Source organism: Bos taurus, chromosome 2 (assembly GCF_002263795.3).
Source record: "Bos taurus isolate L1 Dominette 01449 registration number 42190680 breed Hereford chromosome 2, ARS-UCD2.0, whole genome shotgun sequence".
Lineage (NCBI taxonomy): Eukaryota > Metazoa > Chordata > Mammalia > Artiodactyla > Bovidae > Bos > Bos taurus.
The window spans coordinates 84,213,746-84,240,202 of record NC_037329.1 but is presented as its reverse complement, the minus strand read 5'-3'; the positions used below and the strand labels follow the sequence as shown (position 1 = coordinate 84,240,202).

General features: G+C 38.8%; 1 protein-coding gene across 1 annotated transcript in view; it reads right to left on the bottom strand.

Moving 5' to 3' along the window:
* SLC39A10 (solute carrier family 39 member 10) overlaps positions 1-25,857 on the bottom strand; it is a 162,581-nt gene extending 136,724 nt beyond the window's left edge. The window contains exon 1 of the mRNA XM_025001833.2: positions 25,733-25,857. The gene's annotated coding sequence lies outside the window, so the exon portion shown is untranslated. The remainder of the gene's footprint in view (positions 1-25,732) is intronic.
* Between the last annotated feature and the right edge of the window lie 600 nt (positions 25,858-26,457).

The window sequence follows — 26,457 nt, the reverse complement described above, 5'->3', positions numbered from 1 at the left end:
AAATGGCAACCCAGTCCAGTATTCTTGCCTGGGAAATCCCATGGCCAGAGAAGATAGGAGGGCTACAGTCCATGGGGTGGCAAAGAGTCAGATATGACTGAGTGACTAAACAACACAACATATAATAGTATTAGTTTTTCATCCTTGGGGAAATGATGTTTTAACAATTGGTTGTCCTCTCCAAAAAAGAAAAGAAGAGTACAAATCAGATTTTCAGTCAAAAACAATACATTGCCCTTCTGTCACCTTGGACTTTAAGTCTTCAGTTAGTACATATAGAAATGTCTGATAACTAAGAAGTCAAAGCATTTGGCCAATAAGATGATAAGCCAGAAACAGTTCATTTCTAGGCCAATGTTCATGTTTAATATATTATTAAAAAAAAAAAAAAAAAACACCAAGAATGAAATGCTAACCTTGGCTCTTTTAGGTCTTTAGAATGAAGTACTAAATACTGTTAAGTCTTGTGCTCAGTCATGTCCAAATCTTTGGGGTCCCATGGACTGTAGCCCACCAGGCTCCTCTGTCCATGGAATTTTCCAAGCAAGACTACTGGAACTACTCCAGGGAATCTTCCCAAGTAGTTGATCCCAAGCCAGGGATCAAACCTGTGTCTCCCCTGTCTCCTGCATTGGCAGGCGGATTCCTTTACCACTAGCGCCACCTAGGAAGCCCTGGGCAGCCTGCACACATTTCATTTTAGAGCTCTGCTGCTGCTAAGTCGCTTCAGTCCTGTCCGACTCTGTGTGACCCCATAAACGGCAGCCCACCAGGCTCCCCGTCCCTGGGACTCTCCAGGCAAGAACACTGGAGTGGGTTGCCATTTCCTTCTCCAATGCATGAAAGTGAAAAAAGTGAAGTCGCTCAATCGTGTCAGACTCTTAGCGACCCCACGGACTGCAGTCTACCAGGCTCCTCCATCCATGGGATTTTCCAGGCAAGAGTACTGGAGTGGGTCTCAAAGCTCTAGTGAAAGTGAAGTGAAAGTGAAGTTGCTCAGTCGTGTCCGACTCTTTGCGACCCCGTGGACTGTAGCCCGCCAGGTTCCTGTGTCCATGGGATTCTCCAGGCAAGAATACTGGAGTGGGTTGCCATTGTAGAGTTCTAGAGAGGTGTTGAAAATTAGGGATTCAAACAGTGAATTCCTAAACAGTGAATTTAGGGATTTAAAGCATCCTGGTCCACTGAAGTATTGTAGCAACCAGGGACCTGCTGACAAGTGGCCCTAACATTTCCCTTCATGTCCTCCTTCAGGCTCTGCATTCAGTGACTGCTGTGTCTGTGGCACACTTCTTACACATCTGCCCTGCAGTCCTTGAAACCTCAGTTGTTTGCGTTTCACAGTAAATGTGGGCTGTTTTCTTATTGATGGGTACTTCGTCTCCTACCTGAGACATCCTATGGGAACTTCCATGATGTACAGCTTTATTTCTCAACTCTATTTCCTGAAACCTGAATATTTTAGTATTAGCCATTGCAAACTGAAAAGTACTTCTGTTTATGGTAATTTTAAAAGAGGGAAAAGGGATTTGAGAATTGAAAACTGAGTTGAAGAGAATGCATGTTAGTAAAAAGAAAGGAAACTTAAGAGGTAGAAGAGATTCCAGGCCACTGGGCAGTATTTGGATGGTATCCTGTGAGAAACAACTGAGACCGGAGTGAAATAATCAGTGTGAAGCTATAAGAGGAGAGTTTAAGACTAGATCACCTTAGGGTTTAGAGAGGATAGGAAATAGATGGGGAAACAGTGGAAACAGTGTCAGACTTTATTTTTTGGGGCTCCAAAATCACTGCAGATGGTGACTGCAGCCATGAAATTAAAAGACGCTTACTCCCTGGAAGGAAAGTTATGACCAACCTAGATAGCATATTCAAAAGCAGAGACGTTACTTTGCCAACAAAGGTCCATCTAGTCAAGGCTATGGTTTTTCCAGTGGTCATGTATGGATGTGAGAGTTGGACTGTGAAGAAAGCTGAGCCCCGAAGAACTGATGCTTTTGAACTGCGGTGTTGGAGAAGACTCTTGAGAGTCCCTTGGACTGCAAGGAGATCCAACCTGTCCATTCTGAAGGAGATCAGCCCTGGGATTTCTTTGGAAGGAATGATGCTAAAGCTGAAACTCCAGTACTTTGGCCACCTCATGCGAAGAGTTGACTCATTGGAAAAGATTCTGATGCTGGGAGGGATTGGGGGCAGAAGGAGAAGGGGACGATAAAGGATAAGATGGCTGGATGGCATCACTGACTCAATGGACGTGAGTCTGAGTGAACTCCGGGAGTTGGTAATGGACATGGAGGCCTGGCATGCTGTAGATCATGGGGTCGCAGAGTCGGACACGACTGAGCAACTGAACTGAACTGAAGAAATAGAAAGTTCTATGACCCACAACAGATTTTCCAACCTGGGGATCTGGCAGAGGGACTGAGAAACCCCAGAGAATTTGACTTTGGAGGCCAATGGGAGACTGAGTCAGACTTGCCTATGAGTGTCCAGGAGTTTTGGCCTCAGGCCAAACAACAGGGAGGGAACACAACCCTGCCCATCAACAGAAAATTGGATTAAAGATTTACTGAGCTAGGCCCCGCCCATCAGAGCAAGACCCAGTTCCCACCACCCTACCCCCCCACCCCCACCCAGTCAGTCTCTGCCATCAGGAAACTTTCATAAGCCTCTTATCCTTATTCATTAGTGGACAAACAGAATGAAAACCACAGTCACAGAAAACTAACCAAACTGATCACATGGACTACAGCCTTGTCTAACTCAATGATATTGTGAACAATGCCATGTAGGTCTACCCAAGACAGATAGGTCATGGTGGACAGTTCTGACAAAACATGGTCCACTGGAGAAGGGAATGGCAAATCACTTCAGTATTCTTGCCTTGAGAGCCCCATTAACCATATGAAAAGGCAGAAAGATAGGACTCTGAAAGATGAACTCCCCAGGTTGGTAGATGCCCAATATGCTACTGGGGAAGAGTGGAAAACTAACTCCGGAAAGAATGAAGAGACAGAGTTAAGTGAACACAGTCCCCAGTTGTGGATGTGACCTGTGATAAAAGTAAAATCCAATGCTGTAAAGAACAATATTGCACAGGAACTTGGAATATTAGGTCAATGAATCAAGGTAAATTGGATGTGGTCAAACAGGAGATGGCAAGACATTTTAGGAATCAGTGAATTAAAACAGATTGGAATAGGTGAATTTAATTCAGATGACCATTATATCTACTACTATGGGCAAGAATCCTTTAGAAGAAATGGAGTAGCCCTCATAGTCAACAAAAGAGTCTGAAATGCAGTACTTGGGTGCAATCTCAAAAATAACAGAATAATCTCTGTTCATCTCTAAGGCAAACCTTTCAATATCACAGTAATCCAAGTCTATGCCCCAACCAGTAAAGCTGAAAAAGCTGAAGCTGAACAGTTCTATGATGAGCTACGAGACCTTCTAGAACTAATACCAAAAAAAAAAAAGTCCTTTTCATCATAGGAGACAGGAATGCAAAAGTAGGAAGTCCAGAGATACTTGGAGTAACAGGCAAGTTTGGCATTGGAGTACAAAATGAAGCAGAGCAAAGACTAACAGTTTTGCCAAGAGAATGCACTGGTCATGGCAAACACCCTCTTTCAACAACACGAGACAACTTTACACGTGGACATCACCAGATGGTCAATACTGAAATCAGATTTATTATATGCTTTGTAGCCGAAGATGGAGACGTTCTATACAGTCAGCAAAAATGAGACCGGGAGCTGACTGTGGCACTCAGATTGAAGTGAAAGTGAAGTCACTCATTCGTGCCCAACTCTTTGTGACCCCATGGATAGTAGCCTGCAGCAAGCTCCTCTGTCCATGGGATTTTCAAGGCAAGAGTACTGGAGTGGGTTGCCATTTCCTTCTCCAGGGACCTTCCCAACCCAGGGATCGAACCCAGGTCTCTCACATTGTAGACAGGCGCTTTACCGTCTGAGCCACCAGGGAAGTCCAATTCAGTCCAAGTCAGATTATGAACTCCTTATTGCCAAATTCAGACTGAAATTGAAGAAAGCAGGGAAAACCACTAGACCATTAAGGTATGACCTAAATCAAATCCCTTACAGTGATTATACACTGAAAGTGACAAATAGATTCAAGGGATTAGATTAGATAGATGGAGTGCCTGAAGAACTATGGATGTAGGTTCATGACATTGTACAGGAAGCAGTGATCAAGACCATCCCCAAGAAAAAGAAAGGCAAAAATGCAAAATGGTTGTCTGAGGAGGCCTTACAAATAGCTGAGAAAAGAAGAGAAGCTAAAGGCAAAAGAGAAAAGGAAAGATATACCCATTTGAATGCAGAGTTCCAAAGAATAGCAAGGAGAAATAAGAAAGCCTTCCTCAGTGATCAATGCAAAGAAATAGAGGAAAACAATAGAACAGGGAAGACTAGTGTTCCTTTGGCCACCAAGGGAACATTTCATGCAAAGACGGACACAAGAAAGGACAGAAAAGGTAGGGACCTGACAGAAGCAGAAGATATTAAGAGGAGGTGGCAAGAATACACAGAAGAACTATACAAAAAAGATCTTGACCAGAAAACCATGATGGAGTGATCACTCACCTAGAGCCAGACGTCCTGGAGTCCAAAGTCAAGTGGGCCTTAGGAAGCATCACTACAAACAAAGCTAGGGGAGGTGATGAAATTTCAGCTGAGCTATTTCATGTCCTAAAAGATGATGCTGTTAAAGTGCTGCACTCAATATGCCAGCAAATTTGGAAAACTCAGCAGTGGCCACAGGGCTGGAAAAGGTCAGTTTTCATTCCAATCCCAAAGAAAGGCAATGCCAAAGAATGCTCAAACTACTGCACCATTGCACTCATCGCACACAGTAGCAAAGTAACGCTCAAAATTCTCCAAGTGAGGCTTCAACAGTATATGAAGTGAGAACTTCCAGATGTTCAAGCTGGATTTAGAAAAGCAGAGGAACCATAGATCAAATTGCCAGCATCCATTGGATCATAGAAAAATCAAGAGTTCCAGAAAGACTTCTGCTTTATTGACTATGCCAAAGCCTTTTTGTAGATCACAACAAACTGTGGGAAATTCTGAAAGAGATGGGAATACCAGACACCTTACCTGCCTCCTGAGAAACCTGTATGCAGATCAAGAAGCAACGTTAGAATCAGACATGGAACAACAGACTGGTTCCAAATCGGGAAAGGAGTACGTCAAGGCTGTATATTGTCACCCTGCTCATTTAACTTATATGCAGAGTACATCATGAGAAACGCTGGGCTGGATGAAGCACAAGCTGGAATCAAGATTGCCGGGAGAAATATCAATAACAGATATGAAGATGACACCACCCTTATGGCAGAAAGCAAAGAGGAACTGAAGAGCTTCTTGATCAAAGTGAAAGAGGAGAGTGAAAAAGCTAGCTCAAACCTCAACATTCAAAAAAGGAAGATCATGGCATCCAGTCCCATCACTTCATGGGAAATAGATGGGGAAACAATGGAAACAGTGAGAGATTTTATTTTTGGGGGGCTCCAAAATCACTGCAGATGGTGACTGCTAAGTCACTTCAGTCGTGTCCGACTCTGTGTGACCCCACAGATGGCAGTCTACCAGGCTCCTCCGTCCCTGGGATTCTCCAGGCAAGAATGCTGGAGTCAGTTGCCATTTCCTTCTCCAATGCATGAAAGTGAAAAGTGAAAGTGAAGTCGCTCAGTCGTGTCTGACTCCTAGCGACCCCATGGACTGCAGCCTACCAGGCTCCTCCATTCATGGGAGTTTCCAGTCAAGAGCACTGGAGTGGGTTGCCATTGCCTTCTCCGGCAGATGGTGACTACAGCCTTGAAATTACAAGATCCTTGCTCCTTTGAAGAAAGGCTATGACCAAGCTAGACAACATACTAATAAGCAGAGACATTACTTTGCTAACACAGGTCCATCTAGTCAAAGCTATGGTTTTTCCAGTACTCATGTAAGGATGTGAGAGTTGGACCATAAATAAAGCTGAGTGCCAATGAATTGGTGGCTTTGAACTGTAGTGCTGGAGAAAACTCTTGAGAGTCCCTTGGATTGCAAGAGGATACAACCAGTCCATCCTAAAGGAAATCAGTCCTGAATTTTCACTGGAAGCACTGATGCTGATTGGCCACCTGTTGTGAAGAACTGACTGATTAGAAAAGAACCTGATGCTGGGGAAGATTGAATGTGGGAGAAGAAGGGGACGACAGAGGATGAGATGGCTTGGTGGTATCACCGATTTGATGGATGTGAGTTTGAGCAAGCTCTGGGAGCTAGTGATGGACAGGGAGGCCTGGCGTGCTACAGTCCATGGGGTCTCAAAGAGTGGGACAAAACTGAGTGACTGAACTGATTGACTGAAGAAATAGCCTGCTGCTGCTGCTAAGTCGCTTCAGTTGTGTCCGACTCTGTGCAACCCCATAGACGGCAGCCCACCAGGCTCCCCCGTCCCTGGGATTCCCCAGGCAAGAGTACTGGAGTGGGTTGCCATTGCCTTCTCCGAAGAAATAGCCTACTTGGCTATATTGAGTAGCTTAACTAAGAACAATATAAAACCTAAAATTTTTTAATTCTTAAAATTATTTTATGACAAAGCAACTTGAGGATTGGGATCAGGGGCCAAACATGCTAAAACAAGCCACCACCATGCATGCCAATAGAAGAAAACAAAACTCAAGATTCACATTATCTGGAACAATACAACCTCATTGAATCTTGGTAGAATTGAGACTTTGAAACCCTATAAATACCCATCATTATTGATGTGGCACAGATATTAGGTTTATTTAGTCTGCTCACGTCATTGCTTTGTTTCTGTGGATGGTATAAGAACCCTCAAGACTTCTTTCTGTAAGGCTTTTCCTGACCTCTATTTCCTGGACACTATTTCTCCTTAATATTTTAATCTTCTTTTTAAAATATATTTTATTTTATTTATTTAATTTATTTACTTGTCTGCGCCAGGTCTTAGCTGTGGCATGAAGGATCCAGTTTCCTGACCAGGGATCAAACCCAGGCCGCCTGCACTGGGAGTACAGAGTCCTAGCCACTGGACCACCAGGGAAGTCCCAAGGTTTTAACCTTCTAAATCACGTATTTTCTAAGAAGTTTTCAAAAATCTAAACTTGGGATTGGCCTCCTACATTTGGGAGCTGAGGATGTTTCAAGTTGACAAAGGGTTCATATCCACATGAGTTAATTCACACTTTGACCTTTCCAGGAGCCTGGAGTCTGAGCTTCCATCCCAGGGAGCAGACACCTCCATACACTTTGCAGTTGGCATTGACCCGAAACACCCACAGATCTGTCTGGGCCTGTAAGTAATTTTCTTTTATTTTTAAAATTGTACTCTTGGCACAGCTAATCTGAAGGTGCCACATACAAAAAATAATCTGAAGAGCACAAAACAATTCTAGCAAAAAATATTTATATAAGGCAGGAATTGAAAAACTGTTACATATCTTCTGAATTCAATATTGGTTCCCAGGAAACACAAAAACTGTGTAATAACCTTATCATTCATTATCATAGTCTTTGTATTATACAATTTGTATTATTTTTGATTATTCCACTTTTAATGTCAGCATCATAAACATTGCACATGCTTTGAAAACATTTTAATGTGTATATTTTACATTATATGGAAATTTATCTGCATTTTTTCCATTGTCTGTTCTTTCCAAACTTGATGTTCATTTACTATTCCATTTCATTAGTTCATAAGTGTTTGGCAAATCAAATCACACCTTCTAATTGATTGGCTTATAACAGGAAAATTTTTTACTGTTTAGCCTTTTGTCCCTTGATTTTTCCGAATATATTCCCTCATCACATTATTTAAGTATTTTGAGATTAATGATCAATTCAAAGAGATAAGTCATGCCAGCAGTACATCTTTTTCATTACAATTTTACATATCTCACTGATTTAACAATTTTCTGATCAGCCTGAAAATCTTTGTTGATCAAATTGCTTATTTGCTGACTAAATTATGCACAAGCCTCAGTCTATTTATCCGGCTATTAACTGAAGGATTGTGGTGTGTTTGCTGTGCAAATTACCATGATGTTATGAACAATCAGCATACATATGCACCACTATCTGTGGATTCAAAATTATTTCATAGTAAGAATTTAAAAGATTTTGTTGTTGTTTCCTTTTTCTTGATTTGAAAAGTTTATCAGGTGAAGGGATTCAGAACATCCAGCCCCAAATATGCCACTTTGGCATATTGATTATTTTGAGTGAAAGTACTTGAGAAACAGCAGATGTATGAAGACTGTTGGACCTCCCCCTTTCTATCTAAAAGCAGTTTGCAAAATTTCCAATGAGAAAGGAGCCTTCCCTGTATCAGGAAGAGAACATTTTTATCACCAGACTGGGAGTTATGGCTGAATTGGACCTGTATAAGCTTCCTAATAACCTTTATCTTCCACTAATTTCATTTAATTTCTAGTCACTGTCCCACAACTTACTGCCCCTAGACCAAGCCCCATCATTTATTGTTTTTTGTGTAAAAAGGCATATAAGCTTTGGGGATAGATGGCTTTTTCAGGTTTTTATTTTCCATCTGAAGACTCCTATAAATGTAAAAAAAAATTAAATAAATATGTATGTTTTTCTTCTGTTAATCTGTCTTTCCTTTCCTTATCACTTCAGTGGTGTCCGACTCTGTGCGACCCCATAGATGGCAGCCTACTAGGCTCCCCCATCCCTGGGATTCTCCAGGCAAGAATACTGGAGTGGGTTGCCATTTCTTTCTCCAATGCATGAAAGTGAAAAGTGAAGTCGATCAGTAGTCTCTGACTCTTCACGACCCCCATGGACTTCAGCCTACCAGGATCCTCCACCCATGGGATTTTCCAGGCAAGAGTACTGGAGTGGGTTGCCATTGCCTTCTCCGGTTAATCTGTCTTGCTGCTGCTGCTGCTGCTGCTAAGTCGCTTCAGTCGTGTCTGACTCTGTGCGACCCCATAGACGGCAGCCCACCAGGCTCCCTGTCCCTGGGATTCTCCAGGCAAGAACACTGGAGTGGGTTGCCATTTTATGTCAGTTTAATTCTTAGGCCAGCCACAGAACTAAGAAGGTAAAAGAAGTTTTCCTCCCACATGAAGCGAAGTCACACACACACACACACACATGAATTCTTCTGCACTTTTGCACAATACATTATATAATATTGCCTGATAACTGTGTTATACATCCAGTCTTCTACATCATCCTAGAATCTCAGAATTGAAGGAAATTTTGAGAGACAGGAGGGAAGAGGGCAGAGCACAAACCTTAAAAGAATAACTGTTTGAGGATGAGACCGATTAGACCCAAGATGACAGAAGGTTTGACTGTCAATAGACCTTGATCATTATTACACTTCCATTGTAAAACACTAGCATATGCTAAACGACACACCCAAGGCGCTATGATAGCTCCAAGTTCAGCTCAGTTCAGTCACTTAGTCATGTCCAACTTGTTGCGATCCTATAGACTGCAGCACTCCAGGCTTCTCTGTCCATGATAGCTCCAAGGCCAACAATAAAAGGTCAAAAAGTGGGCAGTGGTCAATTCCTGGAAATCCCCACCCTTCTCCCCAAATAGTTGGAATAATCCTCTCATTCATTAGCTTATGAAATTACTCAGCTCATAAAAATGAACTAGCATTACTGACTCAGTGGACATGAATTTGAGCAAACTCCAGGAGATAGAGGAGGACAGGGAAGCTTGGCGTGCTGTAGTCCATAGGATCTCAAAGAGTCAGACACAACTTAGCAACTGAATAATAACAACAACGAAAACTAACCACCCCATATTTCAGGGCTCCTGTTTATGGAATGTTATCTTCCAAGGCTTCTTGGCTTCTGAGAGGATGATCTACATTCTGTCTATGGAGTGAGTATCTCTCTCAATATACCTACTTCTTACCTAGCACTTTTCCTCTCTGAATTCTTTCTGCACTGAGACAAAGAACCAGTTCAAGTCTCAGTCTGAATTTTGGCTGGGTTCCAATTCCATCTAGGTTCAAGTCCCAATCTGAGACCAGTTTCAAAATCAAATTTGTAATCTTTGTATTATTTGGTTCCTTAAAATTATAATTACAGTAGGACTATACTATTGATTCATTAATACCTAGATGAACACTTAAACTGTTTAGAAAGATGCAAAGAACTAGTCACTTGAGTTTTGTTACTCTTTCTAACCTCCTTTAAAAAACACAGATCAAACAATTTAAAGCTTCAAATGAAATAATTCCCTGTGTATACAACAAACATCAATAATTTAACTTTCCATGTGCTAAACTTCATGTAACTGGGAAGAGTTAATTTTGACTCTAGGCTAAGGCTTTAGCCCTGTTTTTGCCATTTTTGTTATTACAATCATACATAATGGCCTGCCTCAGAGAATCCTGTCCCCGCTGCCTGACCTTAAACTAAAGTGCTTTGTTTAGCTCACAGGGAGATAATCTGACTATGCCCACCTGTGAATGACTGTAAAGGGAGAAAACTAACACATACCTCTGACTGAGACTTGCCATTCTAGGAGATATATGCATGAATTTAAATGGTCTTTTTACTTTGTTTCCTTACCTCTCCCTATCTCCAATCCGTGAAAGAACCTGGCACCCAGGCCTCAACAAGATGGTTACTTTGAGACATTAGTCTGCCATCTTTTCAGTCAGTTGGCTTTCCAGATAAAGTCATATGCCTTACTTCAACACCTCATCTGTGGGATTTATTGGCCTCTCAAGTGCCCAGCAGAGAGACCTTGGATTCGGTAACATTCACTATAGTTAATAGTTCCTGGATTTGCTACTCTGTTAAAAACATGAAAAAGAAGATTGAAAGAGAAAAGGAACAAGGTATAAGAATCTCAAAATCAAAGGTGGCAAAATTTCTCCTTGGATAGTCAGTTTCTAAAATGTAGAAATTCAGAATTATGTCTTCAACAAAATATTGTACTAATACCCTGGAAGTACTCTGCCATTGCTGAATCTTGGTTGAGCGCCATACCCCATGACATCAAATTTAAAGTTTTAAATAGTAAGGAAATACACAAGCAGGTTACAGAGGGTTATTAGGTCAGTTGTTCAGTCAAGTCCAACTCTGCGACCCCTTGGACTGTAGCCTGCTAGGCTCCTCTGTTCATGGGATTCTCCAGGCAAGAATACTGGATTGGGTTGCCATTTCCTCCTCCAGGGGGTCTTCTTGACTGAGGGATCAAACCTTGGTCTCCCACATCGCAGGCAGATTCCTTACCATTTGAGCCACCAGGGAAGTCCTTGGTAATGTCTTAAACCTGTAGTGGGTTGGACATAAGACTCACCCTGGCAACAGCTTTTCAAGATGCTCTAGGTTCAAAAAGAAAGGAGGCAATTCTGCTCTACCTTAAATAAATTTTCTTCTATCTTTTTAGTTTGGTCAAAACTGTCTCAGCCTGCCTCAGTCTAAAGTTTTCCTGAGAAGGTCTTTTGGGAGGGGTTTGCTGTTCCTAAATAGTATAACAATAGCTCCCCATCAATCCTACTTCACTGCATATTCAAGCTTTTGTGATTTTTATAGCCTGTTGATTCTCTTTGGTTTCCTCAGCACAGATACTTCCAAACTCCACTTTATAATTTTATGAAACTCTACAGGATTTTGTCTTTGTGTTTGAGATATATCCCACCTCAATATTTACACCTTTGAAGTGACCAGTCTCAGGACTTTGGCAGGCTGTTTTCACTGCAAAGTGAACAAATATAAGAAGAGAGTGCTGGTTTTGTGGGTTCTCCCCTTCAGGTGGGGTTCCCATATGTTCAGGAATGGTCTTTTCTTTCTTCGTGTCTGCATACTCCTTAAGTAAACATTACTGATGTGTGAAGGTGTTAGGAACAGGAGAGTGGAATTCTAACCTTTTACTTCTGTGCAGGTATTAAGTTCTTAAGGACATGAAGGGGTAAGGCAGGGGGAGATTTATCTTTTAGTCTCAGGTAAAACTAAAACCTCAGGAAGAAGTTCAGAATCTTTGTAGGATATACATCATCACCATCACAATCAACAACAATGTTATTGGAACTGATAATAACATGTCTACTGTGGCCCAGGCTTTGCACTAACCATGAAGTATCTCAGCTAATTCTCTGAACAACCCTACAAAGTGGGGGCTGTTAACATCTAAGTTTAAACAGGAGAAAACTACAGTTTTCTCTGGGAGTTTAAGTTTGTAGTACCATATCATAATTAAAATACAGACTGACTCCTTAGTTCCTGCTCCAAAAAGCACTCACCATCTAAAACTGTGCTTGCTGAGCAATTGATTTTTCGAGACAAAAGCAATCCTAGATGTCCAGTGTCTCCTCGAATTGGAAGGATTACCATGGCCACAGTGTATATCTTATTTATTAATTAAAAAATTATCTATGACTCAGCCCTAAATAATGAATTGTGCCATTTGTGACAACATGGTAGGGCTGAGTTCCAGTCCTCCCTTCTCTGGAGGCCCAGGGTAAAGTCCCATAACGCCTGGGTATCTGCGTGCGGCAGGAGACGTCGGTAAGGCCACCCCTTTAGTCCCTCTCTCCCTCCTCCTCCCTGCTCCTCCCCTTCTTCTTTCAGCCTGGCTTCCTTTCCTCCCTTTGATTCTTGTATTTAAGGGAGTGTCTGATGAGGACTGCCAGGTCTCTATGTGTGTTTTAACTCTGTTCTGTGTTGTGATTTTTGATGGCCATTTTGCTTTGTCTGGCTACCATTTGGTTTAGACCTGCCACCATTTTGTTAGAACTTGATTTTCTTTCCCTGTGTCTTGAGACCGGGGCTCTGGCTCTGCTCCCAGAAACACTTATCTAGACCATCTCTAACCCCTAAGACTGAGGAAAAATGGGAAAAAGCCTTTAAAAGTTTTATTTATTCCAACTGTTTTTTTTATAAACTAGTAAATTTTATATTGTAATATCTAATTCATAACTAAAAACTTAGAAAATGAAGCTCAATCTCGCACTGTGTCTGTCTAAATATGTCTTGGTATGTCTTTGTCTCTGGGTAATATTTTTGAGGTTAATTTGTAAATGAGCCCTATTTAATTGGCTTAAAGAAAGGTAAGCACTTACAAATCAAATAATTCTGAATTAAACAATAAATTTTAGGTTCATATGAACTGGGAAATATTCAGTATTAAATACCTGATATTAATGTTTGTTTGTTGATCTATCTAATATAGACATATCTTAGAGTAATTAACATTAAGTAGAATATTTTCATTGTACCTAGGTTTAATATAAGTTAAATATTATCATATCAGTTACAAGTTTGTCAACAAGAATATCACCTCGAGTGAAGAAACTTCTAAAAAAAATGTAAATGAAATATGAGCTTTTAGATAAGCTCTATTAAAAATAATTATTCTTTAGGAATATCTGTCTAAAATAGTCTCTCCAGATTGGTGTAACTTGAATTTCTAAAGGTTGTGTTAAGTGTGCTAAGTGTTAGAAGTCTATTGAATAATTAGGTCGTTTCCAAATAAAATAAGATTTTGAAACATTTACTGTGGCTGCTGCTGCTGCTAAGTCACTTCAGTCGTGTCCAACTCTGTGCGACCCCATAGACGGTAGCCCACCATGCTTCCCGGTCCCTGGGATTCTCCAGGCAAGAACACTGGAGTGGGTTGCCATTTCCTCCTCCAATGCATGAAAGTGAAAAGTGAAAGTGAAAGTGAAAGTGAAGTCGCTCAGTCGTGTCTGACTCTTAGCGACCCCATGGACTGCAGCCTACCAGTCTCCTCCATCCATGGGATTTTCTAGGCAAAAGTACTGGAGTGGGGTGCCATTGCCTTCTCCGGAAACATTTACTACTAAACACTAATTTCCTTTTACAGAGAGACAAAGAGATTTGGGACTATAAGTGAATAATGTTTGGTGCTATCCTAAAATGTTATAAAAAAGCAAGGGTTTTAGAAATTATCACTGGTTTTTATGCTCAACAATCTATAAAAGGCTAATATAAAAGTTAGTTCTTGGTTGCTAAAGGAAAGTAGGAAGTGTGTTTTCAGTTAAAAAAAAAAAAGGTATGAAAAATACTAAAAAGTTATGCATGATCAGGATTTTCTAAAATTGGATTACAATTAGTTAGATAAATAGATTTTGTTAGGAATGACACAGCCATAAGAAAACTGGTTAGAGCCAATTAGGTCCAAGACGGCGAAGCTGACTTTCACTAGACCTTGAGCCTTGGTATTTACACCCATTGTGACATATTAGCAAGCTAAATGATACACCCATCAACGTTGACTAAATCTGACCAAATGTTCTAAACCCTTTTAATTGATCTTTTTGATAAAACTTCCTAAATCAAATTCTTTTGAAGTTGTTTTGACCTCTAGCTAAGTAGAGGTGCTTCAGAGGGCCCCTGAAACATCCCAAAGAGCAATATTAAACTGTATTTATTTGGTCGGTTAAATTACATGAAAAAATTATTAAATGAGTAATAAATCCACTCATGTTATAATTTATGGTAAAATTACTAATACAGATATCCTAGAAATTATATGGAGTTCTTAACATTCTGATATGTCTTGGTATTCTAATGGAAAACTTGATGACTTCACAAAAGCTAACAAAAGGACTGAATGAACCAGCGAATATGCTTATAACTTTTATAGTTTCTGTCTGAAAAATTACAGGTTTGAGTCTTATGTTTTCTGGGAGTAGGGAAAACCTTCCTCTCAAACTAATTATGACAATACTTTGGTAAAATTATACATTATAAACAAAACAATTATATTTTCTCTCTAACTCCTCCAGAAAAATTGGAAACTCTTAGGTTTCCAGTGAGTTTATCAAATGAATTAGAAAGGTTATCTCACTATCATGTACAAAAATCTCAAGGAATTTTTGAGACCTTAAAGAGGAAAGAATTCACTTAGGTTTGTTAGGCAAAATCTGTGATAAGCCTTTGGTGTGAGTTTCCCAGCCCTGTTTTATTTTAAAAGTTCAGTCTGAGACTCTATAAATGTTTCAACAAAATAAAAAGTCTATGATCAATTATGGTTATATAAATCATCAGGCCAAAATTAGTGAGAACAGACCTATATCACAAAAAAACTAGCCTTAATTTGGTTATATTTGATAAAAATGAGGGCAATTTTAGGGAGAAAAAGATGTTTCAATAAATGTTAAATCCCAGTTTGTTAATGGAGGTCTGCGTGTAGTAAGACTCATTTCTTGGATAGTTCTTTGCTGTTATGTGATATTAATGTAAAATTGAATTCTTAGAAAACACCCTAAGTTTGTTTCTGAAGCTTATCTCAGTAATCTATCTTTGGATGAAGATCAGATGCCTCATGACCTGCAACTAGGACTGGAAAAATGCATAATTTAAGGGACTGTCTCCAACCTGGATGAAAGGACTTTTCTTATCAGGAGAAACTACACTACGCCAGGATGAGAAGATGACATCAGAGGTAGAAAGCTTGCCCAAGATGCTGGACCTGATTCATATGATCATTTATAATGTTTTCTTGACTTCTTAGACATTTGTATGTAAATCAAATGCTTTTCTATCATAGGCCTGATCCTATGCTAGTTTTAGAAATCAATCCAATTGTTGGGTTTGTGGCCAATTACCTGTGTCTAGTTCTGGGTTACATTAGTAAATTTCTCTACTACAAGACTCTAACTGTTTGGCCTTGAAAAAATTTACTTAAAAAATAAAATTACAGTCATATTCAGGTCACTGTGATATTACTAGATGGGATCCCCTCACCAGGCCAATTAATAATGCCTGCTCTGACTCTGGCCATGAATTTGAGCTTTTTCCTATTACTCAAGCTCAATCAGAGCAACAAGAAAATTGTCAGCAAAGGAAGAAAAAAATCTCCCACAATTATGGGATGGATTTATATAGATAACACCAGGCTACGGTAATTTAGGTTTAAAGTCTCCTCTGTTGGAAACAATTAAATCATACTGAGGATAATCAGTCTAGTAACACTAGAAAACTGGGCTATGTGCCTTATAGACGGTGGTGCCAATATATAATTTCCCTGGAAGATAAAGATTCTACAGAGTAGACTAAGTCAGATGACCAGAGATATACTGGGCTACATCTAATGGAAGCTCTTAAGTCTTACTTGTGACTTTACTAATACTGCTGGCTATGTTATTTGTATTTCACCTGTTTTATAAAATTACTCTTTCTTACACTGCCAAATGCGTGACTGAGGCCTCTGATAGAATAATGTATAGTTTCATATGAGATCGATGATGGTAACAGTGTAACTCTAGATATGGGAAGAAGCAACAAGAGGAAATATTTTCCTGGACCAAGAGGCTAGTAAGACAGGTGATCCAGAGAATTTTGGATACTGTTTTATGGCCTAGTCCAGTAAAGCACATTGAGTGGCCTGTCAACAAAATCTTTGCCAAACTTGAGAATGGACATTCTCAGCACCATGAGATAAAATGGTCATGAAATGCCCCCTCAAAATCATGGTCAAGTTTATGAGCAAAAAGGGGCTCTGCCAACTGAAAACTGACACTTGCTATCTACATCTACAAAGATTAAATAACGGCCACTGCAACCGCTGACCTTCAATTCCCCTGAAAGGAGTTCAGGGTGAAAATCAGGAATGAGGCACTCTGTGCTCTGGGGAAAACTGGCAGAACAGGCCTTCAGATGGTTAGATCTTTTCAGGAGAAGATTTTATGAGTTCCAATTCTTGCATCTTCTCATACCTAGAGAAACACTGATGTTATTAATGGTGACATCTGCTTTGGCTATTAAGAAAAATTTTACAATTAAAAGTCAAAATAGAGTAGCAATGGTTCAGACACCCTGGGAAATAACTATTTCCTAGATATCCTGAGAAATGATATTATGGGTGTAATTTCAGATTAGACCTTGTATTGCTCAACACTTGAGTTTTCTGAGTCGTGTCAGGCTTAGATGCCACCATTCTCAAAACAGTGTCTGCTGGAAGCTAGTAACTGCAACCTTACTTTTTATAAAACTAGGCAACTGGCTACCTGGCTACAAGTCTCCCTGAAGTGCCAGGTCCAGACTAGGTTTCAGGCCTATTCTTCTAAAAAGAAATGAGATTTACTTTGTCTATTAAAATTCCAGTTATCCCTCCTTCAGCTACTTCTAACTGGATCTGTTACAACAAAATGGCAGACCAAGGGATTGAGATTTAATCATACAAGGCTCAGATCTAGGACTTGGAACTAGGAATACTTCCAATTCAGTGTCTCTTCTCCAAGCTGAGACAGTCCTATGCCCCATTTTGACAGGAAGTTATCACAGTCATAGTTGCCCAGTTCCCTAAATTAAAACTGAGCAGGACTCTGTGGGGCTCTGGAGTACAGATCTGTTAAGTGTTCTCCATTTCTTATCTATAGGATATAGGCTTCATTCAGCCTCTTGACCTTCCCTGAGTTCCAATGGGTGTATTCAAACAATTGCTAATCAGGGAAGGGAGGGGATACAAAAACAGAGGAGAAACAATCAAATGGTGGTTCAGCCTTGAGACAGGCTCCTTGTTCCTACTCAAAGAAATATGCATAACAATGTCTTTGAGTTCTTCTACAGAACTGGAGCCCCCACCCAGGTGGAGGATGGTAACTTCAGACTAAACACAAGATTCCTGGAGCACAGCTCTGTTTCTTCACCACCAACCAATCCAAAAATAAAAATTAAAAAAAAAGTCATAAACCCTGCAGCCCTCACCCCAAATGTTGCCTCCTGTTTCTGGGGACCAGTGATGACCATCCTGTTAGGTCTCCTATTTGGCCCCTTTCTATTTCATCTCTGAGAGGAGCCAACAGTTTCAAACTAAACTGCTGTTATTACTTGGGTGAATGTTGATTTCAGGCAAAAAATACCTTGATTTAGATCAGGTAGAGAGAGACTTCTGCTCTGCTAGGCAGGACTATGACCATGCACAGGAGGAAGAAGTTACAGAAGAAAGAGACCTCCGCCCCAATTCCCAAGAAGTATCTTGAGTTTGAAGTCTCTCAGGGGGGAGTTGCTAGGGGAAGCACACTGAAACTGCCCACCCTGGCCAGGCACCACAGTAACCATTTGCATGAGTTGTTTTATGACAGGAGATCCTGATAAGGAATACAGAACTAATAAGCCACCACCAAGCAGAAGAGTTTGGGAAAGGTCGAAAGGAGACACTGGGTGTCCCTCCACTTCCCAGAATCCCTCTGCTGGCATCCATCTTGGCTGAGCGATGCATGCACCACCAGGAAAGACTCTGAATTAGAATGATTGGCCAAAGACCACCCGGAAACTAATCCCATCACCATAAAACCCGAGACTTCCGTAGGGCTGTTCTCCTGGGTTCCCTTACTCTACTGCTCTCCACCCGGGTGCCCTTCCCAATAAAATATCTTGCTTTGTCAGCACATGTCTTCTTGGACAATTCTTCTCCGAGTGTTAGACAAGAGCCCAGTTTGGGTCCCCTTCGCTGCAACAGATGGACCTAGAGGGCCCTATGCTAAGGGAAATAAGTTAGACAAAGACAAATACTGTATGATCTCACTTATATGTGGAATCTGAAAAACAAACAAACAAACAAAACAGAAACAGACAGAGATACTGAGAGCAAACTGGTGATTGCCAGGGTGGGAGGGGGAGTTGGGGAGGGTGGGTGAAATAGCCGAAGGGGATTGAGAGATACAGACTTTCAGCTATAAAATAAATAAGTTGCAAGTATAAGATAAATACAGGGAATAGAGTCAATAATACTGCAGTAATTTTGTACTGTGATAGGTAGTTACTAGACTTTTTGTTGTGATCATTTAGTAATGTGTTTGATTGTTGGATCACTATGTTGCTCACCTGAAACTAACATAATGTTGTATGTCAATTGTATTTCATTAAATAAATAAATAAAAAGAGTAGCACAAGCAAAACAAAATTATCTACTTTCTAATTCCCTGACCTGATTGATACTGATAATGAATCAAGAGTATCAGATAATTTATCATTTGCTTACTTAATGGAAAATATGTTATAAGGAAAGTTTGTACTGGTGATCATTTTCACAGAAAAGTTATTTTTACCAAGCATTTATTGTTCTATGGAAGAAGGGGAAAACTTTGGTTTTTGACAGTTACCATTTCTGTTTCAGTTTTATACATTTACAGGAATATTAGTCAAGAAAGTCTAATCAATTTATTGTGTCAGTCTTCTGCATCTAAAACTTATTTTTGCTCTAGAATGCATTCTGCTGAAAAATGACTTTTCTAATTATTGTTGGTTTTCTCAGATCTCCCACTAATATCTTCTGCACATCTGCTCATCAAGTTGCATAGATTTACAAATGGGATTAGCAGTCTCAACAACTTTGCTATTAGCTATACCAATAGCATCCTTTAAGGGTGCTTTGCTTATCTTCTGCTTTAACAAATGCTTTACTGTTTTAGTATCATTTAGTATGCAAAACAATCTGGAATTTGCATCTGAAACATATGAGTGTCTTATTTTTTAAAAACCATACAAAAATAATTAATAATAATAATAAATGCCTGAAGGAATTTAATTTTACTGTATTTATCCCAATTACTGGAATATTGTAAAGAAAGCAGTCACATTAGTCTTTCTAAAACATTTATATCCATGCATATATCATTTAAATTGTATACATATATTTAGTAGTATATGCATATATATTCAGAGAAGGTCTTAAGGAATCTGGGAAAGATTTGGTGAGAAAGTTGACAAATCACTTTTCTGTGGCATAAAAATATATAACTTCCCTCAAGAATTGAAGGAGTAATTTTGAGATAAGGTTTTTTTTTTCAAGAAATATCTTCTCACTTCTAATAAACTGTCATCCTCACAATAACACAGAAAATAGGATAGTTGCTGAGCTTTTCCACTTAAAATAGTTTCCTTTTTTCAATATATAGAACTATTTAAAAAAAGACTGAGAATATTAACTTCTAAAATGCTTATGTTATTTGATGTCTTACATCATTTTTTTCATATCCTTTTCCATTTTAGTTTATTACAGGATACTGAATATAGTTCCCTGTGCTATACAGTAGGACCTTGTTGTTTATCCTTTCTGAATATAAGAGTTTGCATTTGCTAATCCCAAACTCCCAATCCAATCCTCCCCTACTCTCTCCGCCCCCACCGACTACCACAAGTCTATTCTTCATGTCTGCGAATCTGTTTCATAGTTAAGTTCATTTGCATCATATTTTAGGTTCTACATGTAAGTGATATCATACAATATTTGTTTTCCTCTTTCTTACTCTTTTTTTGGCTGCTCCGCACAGCATATAGGATCTTAGTTCTCGGACCAAGGATCAAATTCGTGCTCCCTGCACTGGAAGCACAGAGTCTTATCACTGGACCACTAGAGAAGTCCTATCTTTCTCTTTCTGACTTTTCTTTGTATGATAATCTTTGTGTATCCGTATAGTTGCAAATGGCATTATTTCACTCTTTTTACAGTTGAATAATATTCCACTGTATATACATATACCATATCTTTTTTATGCATTCATCTGTTGATGGACACTTAGGTTTCTTTCCATGTTTTGTTTATTTTAAATAGTGCTGCTGTGAACATAGGGGTGCATGTATCTTTTCAAATTGTAGTTTTGTCCAGATTTATGCCCAGGATTAGAATTGCAGGATCATATGGCAACTCTATTTTTGTACACTTACATCTTTAGCATTTCTGTCATCTGTATCTACTTCAAAAAGAGTAACATGACATTTTTTATACTATGTGGAATTTAATTTGCTTTAAAATTTTTTTGGGGGGGGAGGGGAAGCAACAGGTACTCAGAGTATTGAATCTTGCAAGTATAGCTTCTTTTTAACTTTGAGGAGATGATCTTTTCATTCTGACTTTTTTATTTCTTCCTTCTTTCCTCCCTCCTTCCCTTTCTCCCTTCCTTCTTTTCTTTCCTCAAACTTCCCTTCCTCCTTCCTTTCCTTCCTTCCTCTCTTCCTTCTTTCCTTTCTTTCTTTCCTTTTCTCTTCACTTTCTCTCTTTTTTTGAAAGAAAGGTGGCTTAAAAGAAGGCAATCACTGAGTCCTGAACCTGTTAAAGGGTGTTTAGAAGGCATATGTAGCTTTATATATTTTTGAGAGGAGGAATATTGCACATTTTGTTGACTTCAATACCAGGCTCATGACTAGATAACTATAAATTATTGAAAATCACAACCCTTGTTGGGAAACTAAAGCAGTGTCTAGAACATCAGGAGAATTGGGTAGTCCTAAGGTTATGGTTTTTCCATTGGTCATGTATGGATGTGAGAGTTGGACTGTGAAGAAAGCTGAGCACTGAAGAACTGATGCTTTTGAACTGTGGTGAACTGAACTGAACTGCCTCTTGAGAAATCTGTATGCAGGTCAGGAAGCAACAGTTAGAACTGGACATGGAACAACAGACTGGTTCCAAATAGGAAAAGGAGTCCGTCAAGGCTGTATATTGTCACCCTGCTTATTTAACTTATATGCAGAGTACATCATGAGAAACGCTGGGCTGGAAGAAGCACAAGCTGGAATCAAGATTGCCAGGAGAAATATCAATAACCTCAGATATATATGCAGATGACACCACCCTTATGGCAGAAAATGAAGAGGAACTCAAAAGCCTCTTGATGAAAGTGAAAGTGGAGAGTGAAAAAGTTGGCGTAAAGCTCAACATTCAGAAAATGAAGATCATGGCATCCGGTCCCATCACTTCCTGGGAAATAGATGGGGAAACAGTGGAAACAGTGTCAGACTTTATTTTTTTGGGTTCCAAAATCACTGCAGATGGTGACTTCAGCCATGAAATTAAAAGACACTTACTCCTTGGAAGGAAAGTTATGTCCAACCTAGATAGCATATTGAAAAGCAGAGACATTATTTTGCCAACAAAGGTCGTCTAGTCAAGGCTATGGTTTTTCCTGTAGTCATGTATGGATGTGAGAGTTGGTCTGTTAAGAAAGCTGAGCGCTGAAGAATTGATGCTTTAGAACTGTGGTGTTGGAGAAGACTCTTGAGAGTCCCTTGGACTGCAAGGAGATCCAGCCAGTCCATTCTGAAGGAGATCAGCCCCGGGATTTCTTTGGAAGGAATGGTGCTAAAGCTGAAACTCCAGAACTTTGGCCACCTCATGCGAAGAGTTGACTCATTGGAAAAGACTCTGATGCTGGGAGGGATTGGGGGCAGGAGGAGAAGGGGACGACAGAGGATGAGATGGCTGGATGGCATCACTGACTCGATGGATGTGAGTCTGAGTGAACTCCAGGAGTTGGTGATGGACAGGGAGGCCTGGCATGCTGTGGTTCATGGGGTGGCAAAGAGTCAGACATGACTGAGTGATTGAACTGAACTGAATGTTCACTTTGAAATCTACAAACACTGTGAGAGGGAGTAAATACTCTTCACTGTGCAAAAAGGAGAAGTCCATCATCTTACTTGTTTGATATCCTAATATGGTTAGAGGTCAAAACAGGAAGTGCCATTGTTAACAGGGAGAAACTTGAAAGTTCTGTTCTTAAAAACATCTTGAACCTCCTTACCCATGAGGACATTTTGAATGCAGGAACTTTGGGTGGGACCATATGATTTCCTGCATTGTCTTCAATCAGTGTGGTAAAGTTTGTTTTGTTTTAAAATGCAGTTAAAGGAAAGATATTTGCCATTTCAGAGGAGAACAACATTCAGTTCCTTTTAGAGTTTTATGAGCATCTGTGATCGTTTGTCATATGTGGCTAAAAAATGACCAGTACTGATGAAATACCATTTTATTTTTAGAGAAAAGCTTCAGCACACTTTCCCAAAATAATTTCTTAAAAAAAAAAAATCTTTGCTTCCTTCCAGGAAGTTTTGTCTATGGCTAAATGTGGGTGCATATACTTTCATGATAAAGACCATCGTTTTACCTAAATATACTTATGGTAAAAGCCTTAAGAGCTATGAACTCTGGAACTAGTGAAGTAGAATTCCATTTCCTAGGTTCCTTGTGCACAAATATTGTCATTCTTATAACACTTGTTGGCTTGAAATAATAGTTTAAACAAAGATGAAAATGTCATAAACCTAAAAAATAAAGGTGAAGAAAGACATAATGTGGTAAGTAGATGTTTTAATCTCTAAACTTTCATTTCCAATCTTTCAGATTTTCTCCTAGACCATGTCTTATGGTAAGCAAATATTTTAAAACAAATCTAATCATTCAAAATAAGGATAGGCATACATTTTTTACAGGTAAATGAATCCAAGCCACTTTTTCTGTTTTCCTAACTAAATAAAACTATTTCAAACAAATATTATATAATAGATTGAGGGAACATTTTTCAGCTCAGATGCTTAATTAGAAGTTTGTCTTTACTGGTAAGTCATCATCGTACTAAAAATACTGTTTAATACACTACAGAATATGTATACTTACAGCTGATTCACATTATTGTACAGCAGAAACCAACACAACATTGTAAAGCAATTACCCTCCAATTAAAAATAAATTTTAAAAAATTAAAAAGTTAAAAAAATACAGTACAGAATAGAAGACAAAATCCCCAGATAATGGACCAGGAAACTAAGATAAAATTTGTCTCTATACAAACTCAGATCCAGTTAGGAACTTGACCATTTTATGTATCTTTCTTTGTGGTCTTAAATATATTGAGTTCAGAGTTCCTTATGTATTTATTTCTTCATACAACCTGTAGTAAAAAGTTTTCTGATCTACCAGCGTAGAATATATGATACTTTCTGCCTTAAAGAAAAATAAGGAGCATTTTGCAAAACTACTGAACTAGTCTAAGAACAGGGGATGTTGTACCAAATCTCATAATCCAATAATCAATTAGAACCTTTAGTTTTTTTCTACCATCAATATGTGGAAGGGGTGAAGTTGTAGGACCTGAATGAAACTCCCAAGAGCTCTCTTTTTTTCACATGTGTTATTATAACAGAATTCACTTAAAATTACATTTTTTAATATGTAAAAAACAAGAGAAGCAGCAAGAATGATTACATTAAAAGAGGGTAAGGGGGGTAATCCTAGAGGCTCCATGTTTCAGAGTCTGATGTGGTCACAGGGCTATTTAGCTTAGCCCCTCACCTTTTCTCTTTCCAAGCTCATGGTGCTTCTGTTCACTTTTTGTTTTACAAGGTGAGTTGGACATTTAATGCTTTTTGAAATTTCTTAATACAGCAGGAATTTTGAAATAGATGGGAATTGAAAAGGGAGAAAACACTCAAATGCAGGATAAAAGACTGATTTTTAAGTTGATATTTAAAAATTGTGGGATTCTTATAGGGAGAAATTAAAAATCTTAAAAATCTTTAAATTTAAAATATTTTACAGTTTACAAAGCACTTCAAGTAAAATTATTTTATTTGAATGCTCAATAAGGGAAGAGTAGGACTATAGCATGAGTTACTGGCAGAGCTGTGACCACACATCTTGTTTCCTAGTCTAAGACTCTGTATTCTCTCTTTCTCTCTCACTTGCCTTTCTCCCTCTCCCTCTCTTTCTCTTTCCCATTCTGTCCTCCCAACCTCCCATGATTGATTCTGAAACTTACTTTATGGATGTTTAACAACATAAAAAATTAAAAGTTTTTTGAGGGCAAATTCAGTGTTCTATTTTGCATCTCTAGTATCTAACTCAACATAAATACTCAGCTAAATACTTGTTTAATGAATGAATGAAATAAAGTAAGACAATTGAAACAGAAATGCCTTTTCAAGTAATAAATAAGAAAATGAAAATAAAAGAGCAATATTATAGATTTTAGACAACTATTCAGAATATCAAGTATTGTATTAGACACTATCTTTTTATCTGTCATCTATTTTGTTAGTCTTATTCCAGATAATACAATTTATTATATGTTATTATTTATAAATTTTCAGGTTACTAAGTCATAATTAAGAATTGGTCCTGTTTTGTTTACAACATGGAAGTCAGAATTCATTCTTTAGTAATATAAAGTTCATTGGGACACAACAAATAAAAATGGTCATACTTACCTATCACATCTGGGAGAATAAAAGATTGTGATCATTAACTCATATTTACAACCATTTTTCTTATTTAGTCACTCATATTTTTTTTAATACATTTCACAGGTTTAAAGCATCAACTGATCATTATCATATTTTCCCATCAATATGTCTTATCCATGACTAGATTTCAACTGACCTTTCTCTTATATAGCTTTCCCTACCTGCATGTCTAGATAAAGATCTTAATGTGAGGACATTTATTTTAGTTCTACAAAGTCTCTATAAGTAAATATTTGTGTATGTGACTTGGAAGAGAATTTAGAGGAAGAACTAATTTATTATTTATATAAGACTAGTTGCTGGCTTCCCGTATCACCCAGATACACCAAGGAAAAAGAATCTCAAACAATGTACAAATTTTACAAAGCCAAATCTACACAACCAATAAAGATGAAATATCCAGGATCTGACTGAGATTCTTAGATTCATACCAAAAAGAAAATAACAAAAAATGGCCCAAGCTTCAACTTTGCCAACTTAATTACTGCTGTCAAGAAACACTGCATGATGCCATCTAGTGACAAATAATCAACATATGATTAGTCACTTAGAAACGATGGGTCAAGGAGGTGAAATTTCCAGGATTTTAGATGTAAAGGGGAAAAAAACCTTCTGAAAGAATTACATTTGATAGATTAGTTTGTTTCTCCAGGTGTATGAAAATTTATCACTGATCTGCAATGTGGGAATTTTTATATTGTCACCTACCTCCAAATCTGCACTTCCACCTCCTCAGCTTCTGCCCTTCACCATCCAGTCTGCAGTTGAACTTAGAAGTGAGGGGTGCTGTCCACGTTGCAGCCCCCAGTACAGTGACAGGTGGTGGAGGTGGAGCCCTTTAGAAAGCAGTCTCAACAAATGTTTTGCTTTGTTTTGTTTTTAAAAAAAGTGCTTCAAAAAAGGGAACCAAGATGATTCCTGAAACAATCTGTGCCCAATTAAAAATGATAACAACAATAATAAACAAACTGTTGAAAGTTCAAAGGGTAAAACTAAAATAGGGGCCAGAGGAAATCATCTTTGTTTTTCTCAGCCAGAGACTGTGCAGATCCAATGCTACACTGTTTCTTGTACCAAGTCCTCACAGAAAATGCCGGAGACCTCTCTCTCTGAAAGGCTGTATGCAGCATCATGCCCTAAGGAAATTAATTTTCTCCACCATTTCTCATCTTTTGTAAACATATGGCATAGATTTTTATTTTAAAGAGAAAGACCAAAGATCTGTCAACTGTGGGATTCTCACAGTCCAATAATTTCTTTTTGGTTAATTTTTTTACAGCTAGATTAACCAGTGCTGCTGCCATAGATATAAGAAAACAAGATACTTTGCTGTGTTCACATATATCTGATTAAAGCTCAATAGGAATATTTTGGGTGCCTTGGCAAAATATCAAGTTAAAAAATCTTGGTGAAAAAAAAGCTTATCAAAATCT